The following is a 24,193-nucleotide window of genomic DNA, read 5'->3' as shown; positions in this document are numbered from 1 at the left end:
CACTGTTCTGGGCTATGGGAAAGCAGAGGGGAAATAAATTAAAAATATATATATGATTCCTATTCTCTTGGAATTTCTTAGAAAAGGCAGGTAGCAAAATAAAGAATAAAAACCATGATAAATATGGGTCTGATGCTATGCCCCAGTTTAAACAGGTGCCCAAAATTTATATCCAGATAACACATTTTACTCTAGTTGGCAGAGAGAATTACTTCAGACAATACTAGCTTAATAGTGTGCCTGGTTCTCTGTTTATCTTGTCTGGGAAACAAAACCAATGCTTTATCAAATTATAGACTCAACAATAAGGAGGTTATGGAAGGCAATGACAAGGAAAATATGGTGGGATTGATCCCTGACCCATTTTATAGGCTTCTGACATGTCATGTTGGCTACTTTGCCAAATACTTTTCAATTCTCTACTATTTAGAATTTAAAATTTTGATGTGTACCTTCCTTAACTAGAGTCAGACAAAGAAATACTTTTATGATTCTTACTTTTCTGTTCCAAATTAATATTGTGTAAATTCTGTACCATATAATCAGCAGGGAGTGTGGATACAATTTTAAAGCTTCAAAATCTAAATTAGTGTTTTTCAACCACCAATCCATGGACTGGTCTGCCACAAATTTCATGCCAGTCCTAGAAAAAATTAACCACCCTGAAGATTATCAGTGATCTTAGTTGAATTCATTTATACTCAGGAATTTTCTACCTTAGCAGTCCCTGAAATAATTCTCCTATTTTCACTATTCCCCAAGTGTAAAAAGGTTGAAAACCAAACTGCTCTAGATTTAATTTCATTACAAAGGAGGTATTTTTCTATTTCACTATAGTTTTAGAAAGGGAATATATTGCATGTTTGATGCCAGGTCCATTGATTCAAACATGCCTTTTATCTATACTTGTTTACATTTTTCTATTTCATTGTGCGTTTTCATTGCTATGATGTGGTCTATCCTTAGATCTCAGAGAGTATGTCCTAGGAATAGCAAGTAATTATTTTTAACACTTTCAGATCCACAGTACTTGTATTGTAGCTGTATAGTAACACTGACCATATAATAAAACCAGAAAACACCTTATTTAAATTTATTTTTTAGAAAACACCTTTTTTAAAATTATTATAAGACTATATTTCTCAGCTGTCTGGTCTGCCTTAAGTCATATTCTGTTTTTTTTTTTAAATTATTTATTTATTTTTAAAAAGAGAGAGAGTAGAAAGAGAGAAAGAGAGATCAATTTGTTGTTCCACTTATTTATGCATTCATTGGTCAATCCTTGTATTTTCCCTGTCTGGGAATCCAACCCTCAACCTTGGCATGTTGGGACAGTGCTCCAACCCACTGAGCTACTGGGTCACGACAGTCATGCTCTTCTAGACTTTATATTTTTACCTGCAAAACAGTGTTATTTGTTTTTTCTATTTCTGCATCTCTCCAAATATAAGATCCTCAGATTCAGAGTTGTATTTGTCATTTTCTATTAAAGCAAGTGCTTTAATCAACAAAGGATTATTTATTGAATTGTTAAGTCAAGGTGTTTTCAGTAGAGGTGGGAGAACAAGAGAAACCCAGTCGAAAAAGTCTTTCTGCTAGAGGTCTTTCTACTCAAAACACAGTGAAAATACAGCATCTCTACTATGTACTGTGTTTTCATATGACTCTAATTCTTTAATGACCAGTACATTATTTGCCCCCTAAACAATGTATTTAAAGCTTGAGACAATACCCAGGATGTCCTATGTAGCAACACTGTCCCAATCATACTGAGAATGTCTCCACCAGCTGCCCTAAATACTTCCAAGGACATTTTTTCTTTTTTATTGTAAATGAAAGCTATCATTTTCTTTTTTTTTTTCCTCTTATTTTTCAGTAAAAAAGATGCTGGCAAACCAAACAATAGAACAAAGAATACAATGAAAATGATGAACAAACTTTTAGAAGCTACTATATGGGAAAGAAAGAGAACACATAGAAAAGAAAGATGATTTAATATCTTTTTGCCAGGAAGGCTATAAAAGTGAATCATACTGCTATGAAAATGAGTCTTATCTAACCACCCAGTTATTTATACTTGCTTATAAGATACATTAACAGCAGAAAGTACAAATGCATAGTTTTTTCCTGAGCTTGGTTTTTGAGGTGTTTTACTAACTCCAATAACTATAGTCAAACGAGACAAGAAATAATAAGAGTTCAGTGCTGATATCACTTTCCACACATTCTCTCCTGCTGATTTACACTTCAATTAGCATTCAGTTTTAAGAAACAGATATCTCCAGTAAGAGTAGAATGAAAACCATTACATTGCACTGTTTAACATTCTTTTCTGTCTGAGAATGCTTCAGGATTATCCTAGATGATTGCCACGATACAATCAGTTTCTTTGCAGTTTGTCTCGGAAACAGAAGATGGGAGTTACATCTTCTAGAGGGGTGTGTCCTCATGTTTTGCAAATAGGGTACTGCACACTCCTGATAACGAAATCCAATCATTTTTCTAGAAAACTTAATAGTAATAATCCATCAGAGGCTGTCATTACCATGTACATTTCTTGTTGGATTAAAAAACTACCCTGTATTCCCAAAGTTCAATTTGTGTCATATCAATTTCACTATATTGATTAAATAGGGCCACATCAATTAATTTGAACAAGTGAAAAAAATAACTTTCTAACTTGCTGTGAGAAATATGTGTGTGAAGTTATGGGCTATGATTTCTTTGTTGATTTCAGAATTCCTGAGGACCACTCTATACAAAAAAATCCTTGCTTTTTATTCCAATCACAGAATTAAAATATATATTAAAAATGTATATCATTAACACCATTATTAATTACTGCAATTCATCTGTTATATGTGCACTATTGTTTTAATAAGAAAGCAAACTTTAATTCAACTGTGTCTGATTGAAAGACATTTTCTACATTTAAAGGAAGTAAAATTTGAAAAAGAGTATGTCTGAATTGATGAAATAAGCTTATAAAAATGGGTTTATATAAAAAATATTTTTAAAAATTTTTTAAAAATTTGTTTTTGAATTGTCTTATTGCAATTGGAACAACATGAATTATGGCATTCGTTGTAATTTAAGGAACTATTCTTCAAGTAGGCCTCTGAGATACTCTGTTCCTTTCCTACATGTTTTCGTATGATTATAAGATACTGATGGGTTTTTTTAGACTCTTTTATAAAATTAATTTGTTTGCATATTATTGTATTAGTTATATCTTAATGTGTGACAATATATTGCAAAATTTAGCTGCTCAAAACAGCATGTATTTATCACCACAGTGGCTGTGGGTTCTGAATCCAGACATATCTTAGCTGGGTCCACTGCTTTAGAATCATTCGCAGGTTATAATCAAGGTGTCATGAGAGGGACTGAAGAGATGATTGTGGGCAGGATTCAGTTCCTGTGGGTTCTTGGTCCATAAGAACCTCAGTTCCTTGATAGTTCTTGGCAATGGGCGAAGGTTAGTCCCTTTCCACGTGATCCTCTTCTCATATCAGCTTGTATATGTAAGCATGCACGCAGAAGCTGTAGAAAGAGTCTGCTGGTAAGATGTCTTTGGAATTTATTACTTTCCCTTAACCATTTTTTTCATTCTGTGGGTTAGAAACAAATCACTAGGTCAGCTTACATTCGAGAGGGATGGATTGCACATGGGTATAAATATCAGGAAAAAAGTGATCACTGAGGGCCATTTAGATGTACACCTGCCACAGTTATTTTAATAAATAATAATTTTCTCTAAAAAATAGGAGACAGGAATTTTTTTAAACCATTTCTAGTGATCCGTTTTATTTTCATTTCTGTAACTATGTTTTTTTGCTGGTTTAAAAGTTGTAGAGTCTACTGTTAGAAAAGACTATAATAAAGACAAAGGAGAAAGACTTAAAATCCCAATTTAGTCACTTACTAGCTACATTGAATTAAACATATTACTTAACTCGTCAGCCTTGAGTGATTTATCAATTAAATCGGATTAATACTTAAAATGATCTAGTTGCCGGTAACCTGTAAGGGCAGAATAGAATTTATTGAATGACTGCTTGTACAAGAATCCATGCTAGATCCTCGGGATTAAAAAGTAAGTAATAAATAATCCTTCCCTAGAGCAGTAAATACTGTAAGGTGAGAAACAGTATTGCAACTATATAGAAATATATCTGGTCTACCTAGCAAGCACTCAGCTAATGTTGGCCCTGCAGAAGTCTTTTTGTCTCTATATTGATGGTTCATCCTTCAGTGAAACAAACAAAAAAAAAGTGCAATTGGTACATGCTTAGCTCAATTAAAGGACCCCATGCCTTTTTCTTTAGTTCTCTCAACTGCTATTTTGCATTTTTTTTTACTTCTTTATCATTTCCCACCCTTCTTCCCTACCATCTAAAAGCATATAAGTACAAGGCACTTAAAATCTTCTTGGGAATTTGAACTGAGGAAAATAAAATACTAAGCACGAGAATATTGCTAGGAAATATTTATTAATGTTAGTATGAAGATTTCACCAAAAATAAATCTATCTATAATCTCCGTGTTCAGGAATCATAATTCCATTTGGTAGAGCTACTTAACTTTGCCATTCAGAGAAAATATAATGTTTTATTTTACATTTTTAAAATAGAGGCCAGGTATTTTTTAAAATAGAGGCCAAACATTCATTTTTATAATATGAAAAACACATTAATATTTAAATTGCTATTTCTAAATTTAATCAAATACAATTAGCATAATGGAAGTAAAAATTCTGATGCCCCAGTCAATATAAAATTTAAATAGACTTTAAAACTACACTTTATTGAAATTAAGATTAAATAATTTGATCTATATTTAAGAAACTATTTAATATGATGTTATAATCTATAGCCCAACGCATGCATTTTAAGGATTCTCTGTCTTATTTTTTCCAATAATATAATTAGAAATCTATTTCACAATATTTTAAGCATTAACTTAGCATTTCTGAAAGTACATTGCCTAGTGTTTGGCATATAATAATTGGTTATATATGAAAGTTTATGTTCAAGAACTATCTCAAGATAAAATTAGGCTCTATAAGGATCAACTAGCTAAAAATGTCAAGTGTGTGTATTCAGCTGGACTATTTCTGGGTCCAGGACCCCCATCAAATGTGCTGATAACTTTTACTGCATTCCCTTCCATGATCCTCTGCTCTGCACACTTGTCCTGCATTATCATGGTTTCCAATTGTTATTGTCTGAATTCGGGTACTGGTGTTTAAAGAAGTGAACAGATATCTGGGAGGCAGGGAGCAGCATGATCAGTAATTCTGATGAATAACTGACCATGGAGGCAGAGCAAGCTGACCTTAGAAATGTGGGGCCAGCTCTGGCTGCATAGCTTGGCTAGTTAGAGCATTGTTCTTGTTCGACAAAGGTTGTTGGTTTGATCCCTGGTCAGGGCACATACAGGAACAGATTGATGTTTCTGTCTGTCTTTCTCTTTCTCTCTCTCTTCTTTCTTCTCTCTTTAAAATCAATGAGTAAAAATATTAAAATAAAAAAATAAATGAAATAAAAAAGAAATTAAGAAACAATCAGTAGTAGCTAGGATGACTCCTGCCTGTTTGGAAAATGTGTTTGCAGGGAGAGATCTAGTAGGGAAGAGCAGAGACAAAACATTGCAGGGAAGCACAGATGACCCAGTGGTGGTGGCGCCTGGCCTTCATTCCTGTTGCAAAGTTGCTAATACCTAAAAACCTACACCATACACTTTTGAAGAACAATCATTTGATAGATAACCTGAGTTGTGCTGGCCTCTGATTAGTGTAGATGTCTTAATACTTTTGTTACTGAACTAAAGAGGTCTGTTTGCTTAAATGCATCAAAGCCTAAATGGGAACATAAGTTTGGAGCCAAAAAAGTAAGGGTTTATTATTTGAGGAAATGGTGCCAAACCTGGAGTCACAAGCAAGCCAATGTCAAAAATGGCTTCCAGGGGACAGTTTATATAAGGAGAAATTAATTAAAGATGGGGGCTGAAAAAGTTGGGATCATGAGCTCTACTGATTTGTTGGAGCCAGGGTTGAAAGAAATTAATCATTGTATCAGGTCCTGATGTCAGCCATGGCTTTGTTCTCTTTTTTTTTTTTTTAATTTTTATTTATTGATTTATTTTTGAGAGTGAGAAAGGGAGAGAGAGAGAAACATTGTTCTGTTGTTCCACTTATCTATGCATTCACTGGTTGATTCTTGTATGTGGCTTGACCAGGAATTGAGCTTGCAACCTTGACAAATTAGGATGATGCTGTTGTAAAGTAGTGTACCTTAATTCTGCAAGTTTACATAGAGCCACCAAGGCAGGATACAGAAGAATTTTTAGAAGGAGATTTATTAATAAGCCGGCTGTATATGACTTACACAGGGTATAGCTAACACAAATCGTGTGTGTGCAAAATAGCCCTGAAGCTAGTTATACACACTTGATCACATAGGTTGGGGGAAAAGGAGGGAGAGCATGACACAATCAGCTTACAACATTCATCTATAGGATCTATAAAAACATTCCTACATGTTAAAACTTACAAGATAACACAATAGTGATGTCATTTTACATATTAAAGACATTCACAAGTCTCTTAGTGTCTCCCTCCCATCCTTTTGTTAGAGGTATATGTTACTCTCAGGATTCCAGGAAGGGAGGAAGAGTAAAATCAGTGTAAATCAGGATATGTAAATATTGTCCTTATTGAAAGGGAAAGGAAGTTCTTCAGATAACATTTATTCTTTCAGAGAACTATAGTTAAACTAAATGACATAGTCATCCTAGTAAACCAGGAAGCTTCCACGACCTTTTCCCTCCATTCTCTAAAGAAAAGAGGGGGAATAAGCCTGACTTTTCCTCTTTAAAATGGCATTGCCAATACTGTTTTACAGTTTGTTGGTACTTTTTCACAATGCTATAACCCACCGAGCTGCACAGCCAGGACAGCCATGGATCTGTTCTGCCTGGGTTCATGAGAGTGCAGCCTGCACATCCTTCAGCTTTCTCATTGGCCTGGGGTTGAAACACAACTCAAGTCAAGATATTATATTTAGCTTGATCAAAACTCTCCTTCTGTGGTCAACAGGCCTGAGGCCTTGTTTTTCAGACAGTTTGATACTGACCAGAATCTAATGTCCTAAGAGTTTGATGATTAAGAAAAAGAGTGGATGGACAGAAAGGAGAAGAGGCCATGTTAAAGAAATGAAGTTTCTGTGTGGTTACGCTTTCTAGAAGTGTCCTGTGGTAATCTGCTGCTAAAGTCAGTGGTCCCATTTTTTTTCTTTTTCTCTCTCCTTTCTAATGTTTGTTCTGGTTCATGAGTTGCTTCTTCCTCAGACTTCCTTAATTGTATGGGGCCATGTTAGACTATCCTCCAACTCACCCACCAGACTCTTTCAACCATTTCTGTCTACCACTCAGTCTGTACCTCTAACTTCTACTCCCCACCCCTCAGCCTACCTCAAGCATGTTACTAGACATAGAGAAGATAAAGAAAGTGCCAGAAGCCTGGAGTCTGATGTCTTTTGACCACTTGTCATTTTTTTTTTTCTTCTGAGAGCTCTTCTTTAGAACTCAGACTGGTTTGCCTCTTGCCAGTGTGATAGGAATTCCACATGTTATCTTTATCTCTCTCCATACTGAAGTTCTTAGTATAAGCTTTACAAATTCAATAATTACAGGCTTTTAAGGCATTTATTCTACAGATATAAAGAAGGCATTTATTCTACAGATATAAAAAAATACAATTTGAAACTCAGTGCTAAGTAATCATAACTTTATTCTATTCACACTGTTGGAGCCTAACACACAAAACCTCCTGCTCAAACAATAATGTTAAATCAATTTTGGTGTAACAATGAGCAATATGCTTAAAGGGCCTGACCAGGTGGTTGCACAGTAGACAGAACATGGGATTGGGATGCGGAGGACCCAGATTTGAAACCCCAAGGTCACTGGCTAGAGCATGGGCTCATCCGGCTTGAGTGCGGGGTCGCTGGCTTGAGTGTGGGATCTTAGACATGACCCATTGGTCACTGGCTGAGCCCAAAGGTTGCTGGCTTGAGCAAGGGATCACTCACTCTGCTGGAGCCCTGGTCAAGATACAAATGTGAAAGCAGTCAATGAACAACTAAGGTGCTGCAACGAAGGATCGATGCTTCTCATCTTTCTCCCTTCCTGTCTGTCTGTCCCTATCTGTCTCTCTGTCACACACACAAAAAAAATGCATCAAGGCACATTTTTAAATAAGCAAATATCGATACGTTTAAAAATGCTACTTATTCAGCTTATAATGTTATTATTTCTCCCTGTTGAATTTGAAGCTTATTTAAAATAATATTGTTGTGCCTCTAAATCTTATATATCATAATATCTGCTTTATCCTAAGTATTAAATAGATGTTTATTGAATGATTAAATGATGGAATGATAACAGTTTTAATGGTTTATTTTTGCTGAAATAGTAGGACAATGCCGTTTGCATCATTGTGTTCTATTATAAAATCTTTTGCTAAAATATTCAAAACTTAAGTACAATCATGGTTCCCTTAATCACTGGGATACATTCTGAGAAGTGCATTAAGTGGTTTCCTCATGTGGACATCCCGAGTGCAGTCAGACAAACTTAGATGGTATAACCTACTATACACCTAGGTTGTATGATATAGCCAATTCTCTTAAATCGCAAGCATGTACAGCATGTTATTATACAGAACAACATGAGATTAAATCAATCATAAAAGAAAATGATGCAATCAAGAGATGCAGTAAATATGAGATGGATCAACTTGTTGCCAGCAAAACAAGACATACCATTGTACAGTCGATTTCAGAAAAAGAGGACAGTAGAAACACTCTTGTTCCACTTAGTTGTTTCATTTAATTGTGTACTCATTGATTTCTACTTATACGTACCCTGACCAGGGATCGAACCCATGACCTCGGCAGGCTGGGACAATGCTTTATCAACAGAACCACGTGGCCAGGTCCAATAAGCATTTTTTTTAATAACTAGAAAGAGTCTACTTTAAAATAACTAAAAATATAGTATAATAAATTCATAAACCAATAACATAGTTGTTTATTATTATTATCAAGTATTATGTACTGTCTATAACTGTATATACTGTACTTTTATACGAGTGGTAGCACAGTGGGTTTGTTTACACTAACATCTCCACAAACATGTGAATAATTGTTGCTCTGTGACATTATAATGGCAATGACATCACCAAACAATAGGAATTTTTCAGCTCCACTACAATCTTATGGGACACTGTCATAGATAGGATTTCTCCTTGACAGAAATGTTGCTATGCAGTGTGTAATTATAAATCAAACAATTAAAGAAAAAAAAACATATTGTGCTGATATATAAAGTAAGAAAAGTCAAGAGAGGGCTCAGTTTCTAGCAGAATTCATGCTGTTCCATACCTTTTCTCACTACTACCGGTTTAAATTGTGATAATAGTGTGCAGTCTGTTTTATTTTGTAACGGTATATTTATGTGATGTTTTAAAAATACAAAAAATTGTCTCATGTAAACTGTTTAGTGTTCTCTTTCTTAATACTAACTTTAATTGTCAAGGATATTTCAGTAGCAAATGCGGATTCAAAGTGTCAGGCCGTTAAAATGTTTCAGTTGATTTTATCAAATAATAATAATAACAATAATAATAATAGGAACAGGGAGCTTGCTTTAAAGTATAAAACTTCTTTTTGACAATACTGAGTTTATATAATTTATCACCTGATAATTTTTAATATTTAGATCAGACTAGGAGATAAAATATTTAAATTGTATAAAACACTTCTATGAAAATCACAGAATATTTGCTTTTGCTTAAATATGAACAAAACTTGAATTTGTATAATCTCATGAAAAATTCTTAATAGCTTTGTGAACAATACATAATTCAACTCCTTTTGAGAAATTATTAATTTGACACTTTTAGATATAATTTTAAAAGGAATGACTAATGGACATCCCTGGACACTAAAATGTAAAATACAATATTTAGAATTCTAACTCTAATTCAATATTTAGAATTCATAGCTCTTTAATCTCTCTGTGATTTTACTAAGGATTATTACAAAGCTTAGCATATGAAACATAAAAACATTATTTCTTTTTTTTAATTTATGTTGAAAATTTGTGTGTGAACAGAGTGGAGACAAGAGAAGCCCAGTGGCATCTTTCATCACTTTGTTCTTGTAAACACAACAACTTTGTTTAGTTTGTTGCCCTAGTTGATTTTCCCTAATGTATATGCACCCTGCCCTATGTTTCTCTGTCCCATCAGATACTTGTATGTCTAAATCCCTTTGAGAATAACTTTCCCACCTTTGTGTCTGTCTCCAAGGGAAAATGTAATCTTACTTCAGTCATCTAATTATCAGAAATCTTTGTGCTGCCGGCTTTACCTTCAACACAAGCATGATTAGCCAGCATGCTGACATCAATGAACACTTTATTAAGTTACTCACTCCCCTAAGCAGGCACGAGCTTTCTGAGACCTAAGATTTTATGCACCAACTCCCTGGCTCCCTTTTTTCTGAACTGCAAGTATCCAGGTCAAGCTGAGGATATCAAGTCCTGATGAGATTATGTAGCTTTTCTTTAAGGATGATATATGGCACACAGTTAGGCGTTAGGTTGAGTATGTTGTTATGACAATTTATAAGTAGCTAGAATTACAGAATAACAGGTTAACAATATACATAAAACTTTAGACATGTTTTTCTTTGGAACACCAATGTCTCAGAGTAGAACAAAAGAATCCATCAGGATCCATTGATTGGTCTGAATAAAATTTCAAAATGATAATCCTTTTTTGGATACTGCATATTTAAATTTATAAATGGTATATGGGTTTTGTTTTCTTAATAATTTATAAAAGTACACATTTTTAGTTTTTATTTACTCAGTTTATAAAAGCACACCTTTTAAAATGCTTTTAATTATTTAAATCTTTAATATTTGGTAAAGAAAAGTTCAAGAAAGTTAAATACCCTTTTTTAAAAATGCCATTCATCCTTCCATATAATATCAATTCTGACAGGTATAAGATCTCATTTGGGTTTTAATTTGCATTTCCCTGCTGATTAGTGAGGTTGAGCATATTTTTATGTCCCTGTTGGCCATTTGTATGAAGGTATAATCTACATAGAATAAATTCACATTTCTAATGTAAAATTCTATAAATTTTGACAAATATATGCAGTCTTATAAGCACAATAACATATAAAATAGGACACATTTCCAAAGTTCCCACATTGTCACTTTGTGGTGATTATGCCTTGACAACTACAAATCCGTTGTATTTTGTATGCCTAGACTTTTACTTTTTAGAGAATAATATATAAATATGATTTTTCAATATGGTTTTTTTATATTTAGCATAATGCTTTTGTGATTCCTCCATGTTGTTACATATATCAGTAGTTCTTAGTTTTTTATAGATAAGAAGTATGCCATTATATGAATGTACCAGAGCCTGCTTACTTATTTGAGGACATTTGGGTTGTTTCCAATTTTTTATAAAAGTGAATAATTTAGGTATAATCACTTATATATAGTTTTATGTGAAGAAAAATTTTTATTTATCCTGGACAAATATCTAGAATGGCAATGTTATTTTGAATAAGTGCATGCTTAACATCTTGAGTAACTGCAGGATGTTTTCTGACATAGTCATAATAGTTTGCATCCAAACCAGCAAGGTACAGAAGTTTCATTTGCTCTGCGTCCTCACCAACTCTTGGTAATATCTTTTTAAAATTCTATTTTGTCTATTTTAAGGGTATAGTGGTATAAATTGTGATTTTTAAAGATTTTCATTGCAATTTGAATATCATTTTATGTGCTTATTTGCTAACTGTATATTTTTGTAATTGTTACAATGTCTGTTCAAGTGTTTTCTCCCTTTTTAATTGGGTTTTTAATTATTGAGTTTTATGTTTCTTAATATAATATGAATACTTTTTATCACATGTGTATGTGCAATTATTTCCTCCAGCCTCTGACTTGTCTTCTCTATTTTATTAATTAACTCTTACAAAAGACATAATGCAATAAGAAAATATGTGGGAAAATATTCATTTATATACTTACATCCTTGATTTGAGATTAACTTCTTTTAATAGTCTATTAAAGGAAAGGCTTTGATAATTGATTTGCCATGTTTTTCTGTACTGAAATTGGTAATTAATGCTATAATTTTTCTCTAGTTCTGTCATTAGGCACATCTCACAAATTTTGAAATATATATTTAAATTTTTATTCAATTCAAAATATATTTTAATACTTTTGTGACTTCTTCTTTAACCAATGGACAATATAAAAGTTGTTTAATTTTCATTTTTTTTTTGAATTTTCAGATCTCTCTCTTATTAGTTATTAATTTAAATCTTTTAGAATCAGACATATGTAATTTTAGTCTTCTTAAATATACTGTGACTTGTTTCATAGCCCACAATATAATCTTTTCTGTGTACTTGAGAAGAATGTATCTTCTGATATTTTTGAGAAAAGGTGGAAGATTTTTACTGTAATTGCATAATTGTTGATTTTTAAAAATTTTTCCTCTTGTTCTATTAATTTTGTTTAATGTATTTTGAAGATCTTATGCATGTTTATGATTGTGGTATTTTCTAGGAGAACTGTCTCTGATTCATTAGGGGCAAAAATAGGTTTACAGTTTTGAGTATGCAAGATGAAATTTATTCTTTTATTATTTATTAATTTTTGTATTATTTTTATATGAACAACTGTAAACCTGCTTGTGTTCTACTCTGTATTATACATTCTTTTACTTTCAACCTATCTCTATTTTTAAATTTAAAATTAATATATTTAAAAAGCATGAAGTCAGTTTGTACTTTGTTACCCATTGTTGTATCCTGCCAGCTAGGATACAAACTTTCCTAGTATGTGGAAGAACTTTATGCTAATCATTAATTTTAAAAATGTAATTTGTTGTAAGTTTATTATAGTTTGTAACACTTCCATTATCCATTTTTTTCTGATGATAAATCTACCTAATCAAACTAAAAATGAAAATTAAATTCTTGTTTTAATATATACAAATATATTACCTGCATAGACTTTGACAAATACAATACCATGAAAAGGGTAATTAAACTGTTTTTGATAAAGTCTCCAATTTCAATTTCTTTCTAATGCACAATTTCTTTACAATTGCAGTTTTGTGGCCACACTTTATAATAACAAACTTAATATGCACATTTGCACTACACACCAGACATACCCAATATTTTTGGAGGAAAACTAGGAAGGACCATTATTAGCTTTAGGACATTTTGTTTTGTTTGCATCTTCTCATATAGTTTTATCATTTTTTCCCACTGCTCTGTATTCTTGTTCTTCAGAGCCATAATGTAAATTTAGTACTAAAAATATGAGCCCACTGTGTATTTTTGTGTGTGTAGATCTGTAAATAGATATATATTTCCTGTTTGATTTGCATTAGAATTCAAACACAAAGAAGTAGAAGCTGAATTGAATAGTTTTTACAAGTAAATCTGAGGAGGGCAGAAACTGATACCGCTGGTCCCTTCCTTATTATCATACTGTGTTCTCTCTTCCTATACCACACATGTTTTATTTCTTCTTTGGTAGTTTTACTACTCCAGTTAAAAAAACAAACAAACAAAAAACAGGTTTTAGAGTTTCATTATCAAATGAAACTTCTATAATCCAAGATACGTTATGGAAATGATTAATGCGCTATGCTTAAAAGAGTGAATATGTGTTTACAAAAGAAATAAGAAGTCTTGAAGGAATACAGGAGGCTTTCATTCTAGAAAAGTAGGACTTAATGACATATTCATTTTTTGTGACTATTATCATTCTATAGCTGACTTATTGGAGAAAGAGAGAAAACTTAATCTAGATATATTTTTAACTTCTTTTTGATACATGTAACCCCACCTCCCCACCCTGAGGTATCAAGGATTCCATCTTCCTTGGTGGTAGGAGGCAAGAAAATAAGTTAAAATGCCCTCAAATGAAATGAAAATTTATGCTATATAATACTTCCTTAGATACACAGACAGACATATTCACGCATGTGCGCACGCACACACACACACACACACACACACACATACACAGCGCAATAAAAGGATGCCTTTCCTCAAAATTCAGAACACATGTTTGGAGAAATAGTTAAGAATTCAGGATATAACATCATTTGTAAGTATCTCCATGCAGAAATTCAGAAGGTGTCATGTATACATGGAGATACATGAAGGCTGTACCTGCTATCCAAGGGAGCTAGCCCATATTGGGCAATACTCTGCTTGAAAACCCATGTGTGGCATTCACACGTCTAAACATATTTTCATTGATGTCTTTAAAATACATACATTTTTCTTTTTACTCAGAATCTTACGGTAGGGGTCCAAATACCTTTCACGGTCTCTAGCTCAGATACTTTCTGCCTATCAGAACTCTCCCGCTTCCAGCGGGTCCACTTGATTTGTGCTCAGCAAATTGGAAGCTAGCCAGGATGCCTTCCAGATTAGAGCATTAAAGTGTAAGTTTTAACCATAATAACATTGATTCATTATTAAATTATGTAGGACATTCCAGAACAGTACAAGGGAAAGGGGAATCTGGTGACCTGAGTTACATTTCTGCTATGACACTGAGACAGAGCACATCACCTAACCTTGCTATTGAAACTGTTTTCTTAACTGTCAGATGAAGGTGTAGTATAAAATGTTTATTTCTGAAGTTCAGTTCAGATGTACCTGATATATGTTTGCCGCTAAGTTCAGGGTCAGATTCTCCATTAGGCAGACTAGGCACCCAGCTTAGGACCCCTGATACTCTTAGAGAGGGACCCAGGAAAGTGTTTTAAGTTCTTTAAAAATCAGAGGAAATATATGAGCTTTGAGGTCAAAGACAGTGCTTTAATACATAAAATTAATGTATACATCTTTAAATGAATACAGTTGCAAAATACATTTTCCATTGTTTTGTCAAGGAAACCAGCCCACCATGACAAACTGCCTAGGCCCCATGAAAGTCATAACACAGCTCTGGTGAAGACAGAAAATTGTAGCTGAAGGACTAGATGATTTGGACTCCACATTGTAATAGGCCTGGGCCTAAATTTAGGTTTGAGCTTAGTCATCTTAGACTGTGTCCTACAAACAGTCAAATTACTACCATTTGTAAATGCTCCTAGTATTTCCCCTGAGCTCTGCACTGTCTTTTCCCCATTTGGGACCCATTACATACTCATAGTTCATTATTCCAATTCATGGGGCACAAGTCCACCTTTTTGTGTTACCAGATTTCATTTCAACCCCTTCACATATTTGTATACAGCATGCACATTAAAACACACAATAGCAGTCTGTCTTCTCTTACCTATGTGTTACCTAGGACATGATTTCCTTCACAAAGATGTCTCAGACCACCCATGTTTGCACTAGGTGAACTGTTTGCTATTCACACTGTTAATTCTTAGATGTGGAAAATTATTTTAGTTTTGTTCATATTTGACAGTTTCTGTGGAGCAAAATGTATGGCACAGAGACAGTGCTCCATACACACTGCCGACAGAACAATTGTGAGCCTCAGTGAGCCCATCTGTAGAAGAAAAATTCTAAACGCACGACAGTGAAAAAGTCACACTTATACAATGATGTACAGTGGTTCATATTATGATATAGCCTACTTCGCCTAGTATTTACAAAACTAATAATATTTGTAGAGTCTAGCCTATACTTAAGTATTGATACCTTTAAGAATTAGAAGAAGTATTAGAAAATAAAGAAATAATCCTTTTAGTGTCTTTTTAGTTCAGATGAAAACTAATGAAAGTACTATTTAGCATTGAGCCAAGCATTACAGAAAATAGAAAATAACTTACAATCTAGTCCCCTCTGCCATCGAGAAGATGAAATTTAACTAACACAATGTTATTCCAATTTTATATATCAGCTGCAGATATATACTTTAGGAGTTAATCCTTTTTTAAGTAATAGGCCTCACATAGAGATAAGACAGGCTATCTACAGATGGGCTTTTTAGTATTGCGTGAATATGGAAGCATAATTAGAATTAAAAAAATAGTGCTGATAAAATTTTCTGCTTCTTTTATTTAAGCCTGACCACCTAATAAATGCATGTCATAAAAGGGTCTTATGATTACTGTACTTATCCTCATGTAATATAATAGCTATATTTTAACGATTAAGTAGTTTTTTAATGGCCAATAATATATCCATGTTTGTACCTTTGTTATTTTTCACAACTGAGTGTCACATATTTTTTTGCCCTTGTATAACATTTTACAATACAGTTAATCTTAATTTAATGCATATTCTACACACTCACATAGTAGACAACTCTAGAGTGTATAATGATTGAATACATACAATTCATTAATATATGCACTGAAGGTCTTCCTAGAAGAAACTTTGAAGAGAAATGATCTCTAACAAGTTCTTTCCGTCAGCTATAGTTACTTTTTCTTGATGTTCTACTAATGATAAATTAAAGACAAATGACACCCTATCTTGGGTAGGAATAACTAATAAAACTCCCAAGCACTCTCTAACCATCTCTTCAATCATTGATTTTTAGAAGCAATTCAAGTCCTGGATCAAAGGAAATTGGGTACCAGGTGGCTTTTATTCTAACATCTTTAAGTTAGGAGAACATTCTTGCCGAGAGTATCCTTGCTACCAATTTCCATATAGTGAAATAAATTTTAGCTACAGTAGAATGAGACTTCCAAGAACAGCAGGTGTAATGTCACAGCTGCATTAGCACTGCTAACATGATCGTGGATCAAGTTACATCTGGGACTGCCACACTCGATGCTAAAGTTTAATAAGGCTGTCGAGAGAGCAGCAAGAACACTTGGGTGCCATTCTTTAGCCTATTAGCAGAATCTTAGAAAAAAATGGCCACAACAAGTATATTTCTCACTCACTAATGCTTCTCTCTACAGCTGCCATATGCTTTATCCACCTACCACCTCAAATGTATATGGATTCTATTTGGTTTTGCAAGCTATCATATTAAGATGTTAGCACAACATAACTGCAGAAATATATTCCTGGTTTATGTGCAAGTCACATTCTTGGAAAATAAAATTAATTTTAAATGGTTTAGCTTGAAGGAGAATTTTAATCTGAGAATAGCAAGAATCAGAGTTTCTTGGCATTCTGTCTACATTTGTAACAATCTTAACAATATATAATAATTTATATCCAAAACTAGCACATCTTTGTTTTGTGTATTTTATTCAACAATGATGTATTAATTGCCATTTTACTAATGCCTGAGTGAGTTCTTTGATGTTATATATAAATAGAGGAGAAGCTATATAATGGGACACATGGAACTTGACATTGTTTTGCTTTCTTAGGAAAAGGAACCAAATTTCCTTCTAATTGCAATATTTTAGAAATAATAGTATTCTGTCTAATTCTAAAAATATATGTTAAGCACAGTGAGTAAATACCAATATTAGTAATTTTAGATATAAAACAAAAGACCCTGCTTTTAACTTACAGTCTAAACAAATTCATATGAAAATGCATACTTAGAATAGAATGATAAATATTAAATACTTGAATTATATATTCTCTATGAGATTAGTGCACAGTAGGTAATGTGTAATGAACTCATGGAAAATATAATCAAGCATATGGACTCAAATTATTTGAGTCCTTAGTGGAGTGCTTTGATTCAATTATGTCACATAGTGCTTTATATTAGATGCATAAAATGGTATCACCTCATAAAAGAGAGTATTTAGTATGCATTGGCTCATTTTAATTGTATAAACACACCTGAAAAATGTACCTTTATTTCTCACTGTTGAAATTTCATTAGACTGTATTGGTGCTATGAAACTCTAAAAGGATTAAAATTGTTCATCCATAGAGCTTGGGTTTGGTCTCAATAATCGTTAACATGTTCTATTATGATTATAAATGGTAAAATTAAAGAAAAAAAGCTGGTACATTAAGATCTTAATCAACATAAACAACTGAGTAAAGAATGACTAATACCTTTTATTAGCCAAGGGTGGATTGTAGCTTAATTGATCACCTGTGATGTGTGGGGACTTAATGATTGAGATGTGTCAACATGCCGAATATATTATATCTGTAATCTACCACCCTTGGCTTCCTTATGGAAAAAAAAAAACAATGGTTGTTATAAGTATTTCAGAAGAATAAATCTCTGTGACTGCAAAAATAAAATGAAATTCAGTGAGACAAATATTTTAAAATATAAATGAAAATACAGTTTATAGTATAAGCAGGAGAATAATTGATGTAATATGGGATTACTTGAATCAGAAAGATTCTTCTGGTTAAAATAAAATTCTGGAAAAAAGACTGGTTATTTAGAAATAATGTTTTAATCTCCTCCAGTAGTCAACTTGTATTTTATTTTCCCATCAGTGGAATAAGCTATATCTCTGACCTGTACATAGGAAAATGTTTGTCTAAACAGGAAAATGTAAACATTCTGAAGATGTTTCAGGCTTGGCGAGGTCTACAGCTTTGCTTTTCAAAGTATGTGGTCCAACCTCATTGGCATCACAGAGGAGCTTCTAAGAAATGCAGAGTTTTGAAACCCAAGCTAGACTTAGTGAATGAGAATATAGATATTTAACAAGGAGATGTGAATACATATTAAAGTTTACAAAACACTGCTCTAAAGGGATAACAAAACTTAGAATTCTAAGGGATGCTTTAATAATTCTTAAAATTTGTGTTTTATTCATATTGAATTTTTTTGAGATTAAAATAAGAAAATGTGGTTTTTAAAGGACTTCTTAAAATGAAATTTATTGACTGGAAATGACATTATAAAAATTTTTTAATTTTTTTGCATTTTTATTCCAGTAGATATATATTTTTTTTTCTTCTGTATTTTTCTGAAGCTGGAAATGGGGAGAGACAGTCAGATAGACTTCCTGCATGCGCCCGACCGGGATCCACTTGGCACGCCCACCAGGGGGCGATGCTCTGCCCCTCCGGGGGGTCGCTCTGTTGCGACCAGAGCCACTCTAGCGCCTGGGGCAGAGGCCGAGGAGCCATCCCCAGCACCTGGGCCGTCTTTGCTCCAGTGGAGCCTCCGCTGCGGGAGGGGAAGAAAGAGACAGAGAGGAAGGAGAGGGGGAGGGGTGGAGAAGCAGATGGGCGCTTCTCCTGTGTGCCCTGGCCGGGAATCAAACCCGGGACTTCTGCACACCAGGCCGACGCTCTACCACTGAGCCAACCGGCCAGGGCTATTCCAGTAGATATTTTAACTGTAGTCTCAACCCACTTGATTCTTTCTGATTATAACTATGCTTACAATTTCAAACAAATAATCTCCCTTAAATAATTTTTGAATTTAGGTAAGAGTACGGGAAATAGACAGGCTCCCACATGTGCCCAGATGAGGATTCACCCAGCAACCCATCTTGGGCTGATGCTCGAGTACCAAGCTATTTTTAGTGCCAAGGGTAATGCACTCAAAGAGAGGTCTCCTGAGCCCCTGGGGCTACACTCAAACCAATCAAGCCACTGGCTTGAGGGAGGGGCAAAAGAGAGAAGGGGAGGGAGAGCGAGGCACATAGTTCCTTCCCCTGTGTGCCTTGATCGGGAATCAAACCCAGGACATACATACACCGGCCGGACACTCTACCACTGAGCAAACCGGCCAGGGCTAAACATACTAATTTCTTAATTGAAGAAATGTTTACTGATATCTGTATATGCATAACAATGTGCTATTCACTAGTGAAGGAATGTCTATAAAGTATAATACCTAGACATAAATTAGAATTATATACTAATAGAAAAGTAGTCTATACACATAAGAAGTTATATGTCAGGCTTGAAATTAAAGTATAGCAAATGATGTAGGTTAATTTTCTTAAGCAATCATCTGGTTTCAGATGCTGCAATGAACTAAAAGTTCCAATGTAATCTTCCCAGAAGTAGACATGTTTAAAATTTTTAATTGATTTGGGTTTTGATGGAGTGGATTTTAGAAGATTAATTTAGCTAACACCCTGTAGGATATATTTTAAATAAGAAAGATTAAGGTTAAGAAAACCTGTTGGTAGATACTATACACTCTTGCATGAAATGGTGATGATTTAAAATAGTGTGGTGGAAAATATAATAAGATAAAAGAGCTGGGAGCCAAACATAAAGAGAAAACAAAAACAAGGGTATATATTGACTGACGATGTGAGAGGTATACTTGGTTAAATGGAAGTATCAAAGATGTTTCGTATTGCTTGACCAGGCGGTGGCGCAGTGGATAGAGCAAAGCTCACCAGCTTGGACCCAAGGTCGCTGGCTTGAGTAAGGGGTTATTCGGTCTGCTGAAGGCCCACAGTCAAAGCACATATGAGAAAGCAATCAATGAACAACTAAGGTGTAACAACGAAAAACTGCTTCTCATCTCTCTCTATCCCTCTCTCTGTCTCTGTAAAAAAAAAAAAAAAAAGGTTTTGTATTTTGAGCCATGTTACTAGGAGGATTATTTATTATTTGTGACATTTATAATAAAGGAGCATCCTTTTGAAAATGCTAATAGTCTTCTAACTACAGATCATACCGAGGAAGAATCAACAAGGGAACTAATTGTAGATTTGTTTCACATAATTTTTACTTTATTAAGTGAGGGGCAGGAAAGCAGGGAGACAGACTCCTGAATCTACCCCAAGAGGGATCCACTCAGCATTCTTCCTACCAGGGGATGCTCTGCCCATCTGGAACCACTGCTCTATTGTTTGGCAAACAATTTTAGCACCTGAGGTGAGGCCATGGAGCCATTCTCAGCTCTTGGGGTCAACTTGCTCAAACCTTTCGAGCCATGACTGTGGAAGAGGAAGAAATATAGAGACAGAAAGAGGAGGGGGAAGGGTGGAGAAGCAGATTGTCACTTCTTCTGTGTGCCCTGACTGAGAATTGAACCTGGAACTTCCACATGCCAGCTGACGTTTTACAACTAAGCCAACTGTCCCCAGCCTCACATAATTTCTTATTTTTATTTATTTCTCTCTGTGTATTGATCAGTTGTTTATTTTTTTAATTTTTCATTTTTTTAAAGATTAGTTTTAAGTTTCCAACAATATGCAGAAGGTACAGTGATTTCCTGTATTCCCATTGTCTCCATGCATGAATAGTCTCTTTTTTTTTAATCAGCATTACTCATCAGAATGATACATTTTTTTAAACCAAGGATGTACCTACATATTGATACATCACAATCACCCTAAAATCCATAGCCCATAGTTTAAATTAGGGTTCAATTCACTCTTGGTGTTGTACATTCTATGGGTTTGGATTCATGTATGAGGATGAATGTAGAGGCTTTTGAGGATTCTGTTGATATATCCTCTCAGAGACATTTTTCTCATCCCTGTCCAGTCTACTAATGAGCCTGTCACAGGCATTCTTCACCTCTGTTTTATTACATTTTATCTCTAGCATTTATTTTTAGTTCTTTCTTAGGATTTCCATTCTCTGATTGTATTGCTCATCTGTTCTTGCATGCTGTCTGCTTTACTCATTAGAATCCTTAGCACAGGGGCCAGGAACTCAAAAGAGTCTAATGTGACTCTTTTGATGGTTGCATCTGACTCGCAGCCAAATCTTTAATAAAAAAAATAATAACGTTAAAAATATAAAACATTCTCATGTATTACAATCCATTCATTTCCTACCGCTCATGTTCATGGTTGCAGGTGGCTGGAGCCAATCACAGCTGTCCTCCGGGATAACCAAATTTTTATTGGATAATGTGTAACGTGCATGGGTCGTTGTATGGCTCTCATAGAATTACATTTTAAAATATGTTGCGTTCATGGCTCTCTCAGCCAAAAAGGTTCCTGACCCCTGCCTTAGCATATGACTTATAGTTGCTTTAAAAGCCCAGTATAATTATAAAACCCCTACAATGTCTAGTTCTGGTACTTACTCTGCCTTCTCAATTTGTGCATTTTACCTTTTGGTAAGCCTTATATATATATTTTTTATAGCCAGGCATGATGCACTAAGAAATGGAACTGCTGTAAATAACTGCTGTTAATAATGTGAGTTAGGTGTGGAGGCAGGAGGAGCGTTCTAAGCCTATGGTTAAACAACGATCTTTCAGTGAGCCCGTGGCCCCCTGGACTGTGAAACTCACAAGAGTGTCTCCGTTTTTCTCCCTCCTTACTTCAGATGGGGTGGCTAGAGGGAGCTGGCTGAATTGGATATTTTTCTTCCCCAGGCTGGTTAGGCTCTTATAATACTCCAGTAGGTTAGGTTCTGGTTAACTCGTTTCTTCTGAGGGCAGGGCGGGTTAAGAATAGTGATCTGAGATATTTCCAAATGTTTTCTTCTCCAATCCCTTTGTTAGAAGAAGCATAAAGGGATTTTTTTTCTTAGATGTTGACTGTGGAAACCAGGTCAAGCTCCTGCTGGCAAATCTCACAATATCAAGCACCCACATCACCTGCCCCTAACTGAGTCCCTCAGAGTTATTAATTTTCAGAACTGTGCACACTGAACCTCCAGCAGTTTGTCAAGTCCAGCTCACATTTCCTACCCAATTACTAGTTCTAAGGTGGTTTTCACTCATGAGTTTCTGTGCCTCTTCAATTTTGGGAACAGTAGCTTGTCCGTAGTCTTTCCACCTTTATGGTCCAAAAATAGTTCAGCAAAACCTGTATGCTGCAATCTATAAAACACTGCTGAGAACTAAATAATGCATGCAATCCAAATCAAAATCCCCACAGGCTTTTATATACTATAAGCTGCAAGGTGATTATAAAAATTAAATTGAAAATAAAGGAGGCTTAAAATAACCAAAACAATTTTTAAAAGAATGCCAAAGTTAGAGGACTAACATTATCTGATTTCAAGATTTATAAGTTACAGTAATCAAGACAGTATGCTATTGGTATAAGTATGGACAAATAGATGCGTCTGAGAGACTATAGAGTCCAAAAATAGACCCAGACATATACAGACATTTGATTCTTAACAAAGACAATTAAGTGAAGAAAGGATAGACTTTTTAACAGATAGTGCTGGAGCAATTGGATGTTTATAATTAAAACAAGAACTTTCTTTTTATGTCTGATAACATGTAACAAATGTAAGAAGTATAACTATAAAAATTTAAATATATATATATGAGAGAAAATCCTTTTGACCTTGACTTAGGCCTAGTTTATTTTAAAAAATTATAAGTTAGATTAATTAAAATGGAAAACATCTTATTTTTTTGTTTTTATTTAATCTTGTCATTGTTTGAAATAATTTTATTAAGTAATATTAATGTAAAATATATTTTAATAATCTTACACTTTATCTTAGCCAAAAGGCCAAGAAACAATATTTTAATGATCTTAAATCAGTATTAAATAATGTATTTTGCTATAGACCCTGCAGCAAATATTAAAGAATACTTTTATTCATATGTGGAACACTGATTATTTACTAACAACTTTTAAAAATACAATTTCCAACTATTTATTACCAAAATATTGGTGCTTAAACTTCTAAAATGATAGGTAATGTTAAAATTTATTGAAAATTATCATCGATATATAGTAGCTTATAAATAATTTTAAAATTAAAAAAATGATGAAATAAGAATGTTGCTTCAATAAGTGTTTTTGGTTGTTTGTTTTTATTCAGTGAAAGGAAAGGAGGCAGAGAGACAGACTCCTGCATGTACGCAATTGGGATTCACCCAGCAAGCCCACTAGGGGGCATGTTTTGCCCATCTAGGGTCCTGCTTTGTTGCTCAGCAACCAAGCTCTTCTTAGTGGCTGAGGTGGAGGCTTTAGAACCATCCTCGGTGCCCAGAGCCAACTTGCTCCAGTTGAGCCATGGCTGCAGGAGGAGAAGAGAAAGGAAGAGAGAGAGAAGCAAAGGGAGAGAGGTGGAGAAGAAGGTAGTCACCTCTCCAGTGCACCTTCACCAGGAATTGAACCCAGGGCATCCACATGCTGAGCCGATGCTTTATTGCTGACCCAACCAGCCAGGGCCTGCTTCAATAAGTTTTGAAGTTTTTTTTTTATGGAAGAGAGAAGATACCCTGAATTACACAAACTCTCCCCCAACTCTTAGAAATAATATATGTTTATAGCAAATAACATCTTACATGTCCTGAAAAGGCATGT

At 34.3% G+C, this 24,193-nt stretch overlaps 1 protein-coding gene across 1 annotated transcript in view; it reads left to right on the top strand.

Moving 5' to 3' along the window:
- Positions 1–24,193, top strand: part of LOC136313582 (cadherin-10) — a 161,836-nt gene that overhangs the window by 43,507 nt on the left and 94,136 nt on the right. The window lies entirely within an intron of this gene.

The sequence above is a fragment of the Saccopteryx bilineata genome, chromosome 1 (assembly GCF_036850765.1).
Source record: "Saccopteryx bilineata isolate mSacBil1 chromosome 1, mSacBil1_pri_phased_curated, whole genome shotgun sequence".
Classification (NCBI taxonomy): Eukaryota; Metazoa; Chordata; class Mammalia; order Chiroptera; family Emballonuridae; genus Saccopteryx; species Saccopteryx bilineata.
This window is presented reverse-complemented; position numbering and strand designations above follow the sequence as displayed.